The sequence below is a fragment of the Prionailurus bengalensis genome, chromosome E4, assembly GCF_016509475.1.
Source record: "Prionailurus bengalensis isolate Pbe53 chromosome E4, Fcat_Pben_1.1_paternal_pri, whole genome shotgun sequence".
In the NCBI taxonomy this organism is placed as follows: Eukaryota; Metazoa; Chordata; class Mammalia; order Carnivora; family Felidae; genus Prionailurus; species Prionailurus bengalensis.
This window is the reverse complement of record NC_057360.1, coordinates 1,574,261-1,578,901: the sequence shown is the minus strand read 5'-3', so window position 1 is coordinate 1,578,901 and position 4,641 is coordinate 1,574,261. Positions and strand designations below refer to the sequence as shown.

Below are 4,641 nucleotides of genomic sequence, written 5' to 3'. Positions count from 1 at the left end.
CGGAGCCTGCTTCGGAGTCTGTGTCTCCCTCTCTGTGCCCCTCCCCTGGCCACACTCGGTCTCTCTCTCTCTCTCTCTCAAAAATAAATAAGCATAAAAAATTTAAAAAGAATGGTTATGATGATAAATTTTATGTGATGTGTATTTTACGCTAGTTACAAAGGAAGCAAAAAACTTGTTAGTGTTTCCAGGTGTTACTGCGTAGGGTAGTGAGCGAGCCAAGTGTCTCCAGAGTAACCGGCAGGAAGTTATGCTGCCCTTTTGGATGCGATACAGAAAACTCGTTATTAACGGGAGCCCCTGATTTGACCCTATGGTTGGGAATGTTGAAAAGGGAGCCGCATCCCGTTGAAACTGTGGTCAGCTCGCTAGGACTGCCCAGAAGCGAATATACTGCCCCATAGGCTCATGGGAAGGAAGACTGGGGTCAAGGCCTAGGGCATTTCTTTAAAAGCTGAGCATCAGGGGTCCCGGGCAGCCTATCCTGGCCCCAGAAGGAGCCCAGAGACGGACGCCCTGGGCGTCCTTCCTTCCGGTCACCACGGGGGTTAAGTCTTGGCTTAACCTACGGATCAACGGCAGCGGTCTCCAGGGCCCGGAGAACGAGCACGGAGAAGGTCAGAAGTTAAAAAGGAAAAAGGGCTGGGCATTTTTAAAAAGGGAACGCTTCGTGTCCGTAGATGTGACATTTTCGGCGGTGCCGTCCCGATGCTGCTCTGTGGGTTGACGCCGTGGGAAGTTCGCACCTTGTACTTTCGTGCTTTCCAAGTGAGATCATTCCGGACGGTCCAACATAAACCTTCCTCTGTCGTGTTCCCAGGACACGTCCCACGTACACCTGTCACCACCCTCACCCCGTCACGGGCGTCTCCCCCAGCACACAAATGGATGACTCGAAGTCCGTTGTACGTGTGCCTCTAGAAGCCAGACTAGAGGACGTTCTGTCCCTCCTGGGGACTTCTGAGCTTCGAGGCTGGTAACGTCAAGACACACGGAGCTTTCACGCCACCTGGCCCCACTGTTCCATGAGCTGGAGGCTTCTCAGGCCGCTCAGAAAGCGGCTCGTACGTGGGCTTTCTGCCTACATTTCGGGGCCAAAGAACACCCGAGACTGCCCTCCCTGAGCACAGGAACTTGGCCTTGCCTCCACCCTTTGATTCTTCCCTCCAGGACTCTTCATTCTGATGCCCTGATTCTGGACTCTGGAGGACTGTCTGTCCTTCCCAAGGCCTGTCTTGGAACAAAGACTCAGGTAACCAGGGCAGGATCACTGCAATCCTTAGGAGTACAGGATCCAGTGCAATTAGATCTGCGTAAAACACGCTTGAGGGCGATGATGTAAAATATTCGAGATGAATGTTTAAAATTTTTTTAACGTTTATTTATTATTGAGAGACAGAGCATGAGCGGGGAGGGGCAGAGAGAGAGGGAGACACAGAATCCGAAGCAGGTTCCGGGCTCCGAGCTGTCGGCCCAGAGCCCGACGCCGGGCTCGAACTCACGGACTGTGAGATCATGACCTGAGCCGAAGTCGGACGCTCGACCGACTGAGCCCCCCGGGTGCCCCTCGAGATGAATGTTTAAAATAAAATTTGCATAATTATTTTAAGTTTCTTCACTTTTTTCTTTAATTTTTTTTTTCAACGTTTATTTATTTTTGGGACAGAGAGAGACAGAGCATGAACGGGCGAGGGGCAGAGAGAGAGAGAGACACAGAATCGGAAACAGGCTCCAGGCTCCGAGCCATCAGCCCAGAGCCCGACGCGGGGCTCGAACTCCCGGACCGCGAGATCGTGACCTGGCTGAAGTCGGACGCTTAACCGACTGCGCCACCCAGGCGCCCCAAGTTTCTTCACTTTATTTGAAGCAAGAACATCCTAATTGATTGTACAACCTAAAACCTGTTTGGAGCGCAGTAGTAGGTTGCGTTTTACTCAGATCACGCACCGACATAAATGACTAAAAATCCGTGTGATTCTCTCAGACGGATGGCGTGTGATGCCAACACGGGTTACCTGGAGGTCACAGGGTCGGCTCGAGTACTGACCCAGCAGCTCTCGGGAACATGAGTGTTTGGGCGGAAAAAAAAATCACATATTCACACTACATGGATTAAGAGGTTCCAATGTTAAGGCTGAGGGGAGCGTGGTATTTGGATCAGTTCATTCAAAGCCTCCCCTTGTGCTAGTGAGACGTTGAGAAAAACCAGGGAAGTGCTACAGATATACACGAATGTGTTTCAAATAAAAATGAAGACAGTCAGTATCGAGACGGACATAGCTGTCCCCTCACGGTCACCATGAAGTCCGCTTCGGCGTGAACGGAAACGGTTCAGATCAGACCTCCGTAGAAATGTGCTATCAGGTGGCCCCCGGGGGATTTCCACCTGATGAAAAGTTTTCTGCAGCAACCAGGGTGTGGCAGCGTGTTCCCGAAAACAGCACCAAATGGGCCCAACTGGACGTCCTCACGCCACGTGGTACGGAGCCTAGACCTACTTCCTATGAGAATTGTTAGTCCTAACAGCCCAGATCCTCTGGGAAGCCGGACCGAAGAAGGGCGGTGAGGGATCGCAGGGAGGATCCTGTTATTTCCGGTGTGGGGTTCCCGGCCCCTCCACTTCTCATCTTCCTTGCAAACGGGGGAGGGGGGGCTGTGCCACTCGCGGCCACATTCACGACGGCAGCACCAAGACGTGGCTCTGTAAGTGAGGTCTTCGTTGCCTGTTCCACGAAGCCACATCTGGCCAGTTGTGGCTGACAAGCATCTCTCGGAGAGCAAACCCCGGAAATTCTCCACTCCCAAGTATACACGCTGTCCGTTGTCTCTGTGAAAGCAAAAACAAGAGAACACTAACCGTTTCTTCACCGAGAAAGCGGCCGAGGTACTAAGCTTGATTTTTCACGACATACTCCAGTCTACTAAACGAGAAACAAACAGTAACTGTTGCCTAGTTTCTCTGAGGTCAAAATCAGTTGTTTTGAAAAATGTTTTTGGTGACTTATAATTTATAAGCTGAATCTGGTGGCTTATGATCTTTTAGCTTCATTTTGTTATGAAGCTTTAGGAACCTGACGTTTAAAGTGTGTGTGTGTGTGCGTGTGTGTGTGTGTAAGAGAATCCTTTATCTCATGAACGGTAATGATCCAGGAAATGTGTACCTCAAGGGAAACCCAGTGAAACCCTGGTTCTGGGTAGGACGTAGCAAAGAGAACAGCACAGCACCACTTGGCTATGAAGAATAGAAGCTATCTTAGGGGCCCTTGTACCTGAGATAGTGTTTTCATTTCTGTGTCACTTGCTGCAAATATTACCTACCTTAAAGGTTAAGGCGACCCAGGCCTAGGGCTCTGCCCCCAAATTAGGTTTTCTGACTTTGAAGTGCAATCAATGTGCATTTCTGTAGCTCAGACCTCCACAGGGCAAATCCCAGGACAGTGGACGACTTGAGGTCAGGGCTTGTTTTCAGGAAAGGCTCTAATGAAAACTTTCACACTGGTTGTGAATGTCTGAGAAAGCCCAGCTTACTAGATTTTTTTTTTTTTTTTTTTTTTTTTTTAAGTAGTAAACCTGGATGTTTTGTTATAACTTCGAGGTAAGAAAACTCTTGAGACTGAATCTGGGCTATACATGAAAATGCCTGTTTCTTATAATTGAACGGATAGTGCTTGGACAACTGAAATTCACTAAAACTTACCTGGTAGGTTAGGTTAACCTAGTAGTCGGGTTAAGAAATACTTTAAGACCGCACTGCAAAATGGGGAACTTCAATGGACTTCTTTAAATTCTCGACCTCAAAGGAAGGAAACCAACTAACCAATGATGATAACTTGGAGGAGAAAAGGGTTTAGGATCCACACCGTATCCGGAGCTAACGTAATGATTGGCGATGTGGCCACCAATTAACACCAGTCTCGTGGGATGCGGGCGGAGGCTCAGCATCTAAGAGTTTTTGGTCCCTGGCACCTCCAGCCCCCGCTTCCGCCCCCGCGGCCGTCGCGGGACAGGAGCCCGGGACCCCGTGGCCCCCCCCTCCCCGCCCCAGTCCCCGCACGCTCTAGTCCTTGCGCGTCCCGGTCCCTGCGCCCGGACCCCGAGCCACCCCTGCCCTTCCCCCCGGTCCCTGCGCCCCCGGCCCGCGGCCCAGGCCCGGCCCGCCGCCGCCAGGACAAAGAAGTCGGGCGCCCTCGGGGCGGCCGCAGCCCCAAGCGGGTTGGGAGCGCTCTGCCGGCGTCTCGGCCCGAAGCACCTGCGGCCGCGGACGGTTGATCCGCGTCGTCCGCACGCGAACGTACTGTTGTCCTGGCGGCTGTTTATTATCTCGGCCTCCAGGCCGCCCTGCGCCCCGAAGCCCGCGGCGGCGGCGGGGACTCGAGACCCCGGGGCGCGGGGAGGCGGGGCGGGGGCGCGGCGCCTGGGCAGCGGCGATAAGCGCGCGCTGGGCGGGCCCCGCTCCCCACCGCCCCGCCTCCCCGCCTCCCCGCGGGCCCCGCCGGGCGGGGCGGACGCGCCACACGCACGACCAATCGGCGGCGCCGGCGACGATTCAAAAGGCCGAGGGGCCAATGGGAGCCCCGGGCGACCAGGCTGGGGGCGGGGCCGGGGCGGGGCCGGGGCGGGGCGCGGCGCGCGCTCGGGCGC

General features: G+C 53.9%; 1 long non-coding RNA gene across 1 annotated transcript; it reads right to left on the bottom strand.

Annotated features, from left to right (window-relative positions):
• Positions 1 to 1,844: 1,844 nt before the first annotated feature.
• On the bottom strand, positions 1,845 to 4,112 carry LOC122476160. Its single transcript, XR_006295404.1, has 2 exons — positions 3,698 to 4,112; positions 1,845 to 2,827 (listed from the first exon to the last, which is right to left on the bottom strand). It is a non-coding gene; the product is annotated as an uncharacterized LOC122476160 (long non-coding RNA).
• Between the last annotated feature and the right edge of the window lie 529 nt (positions 4,113 to 4,641).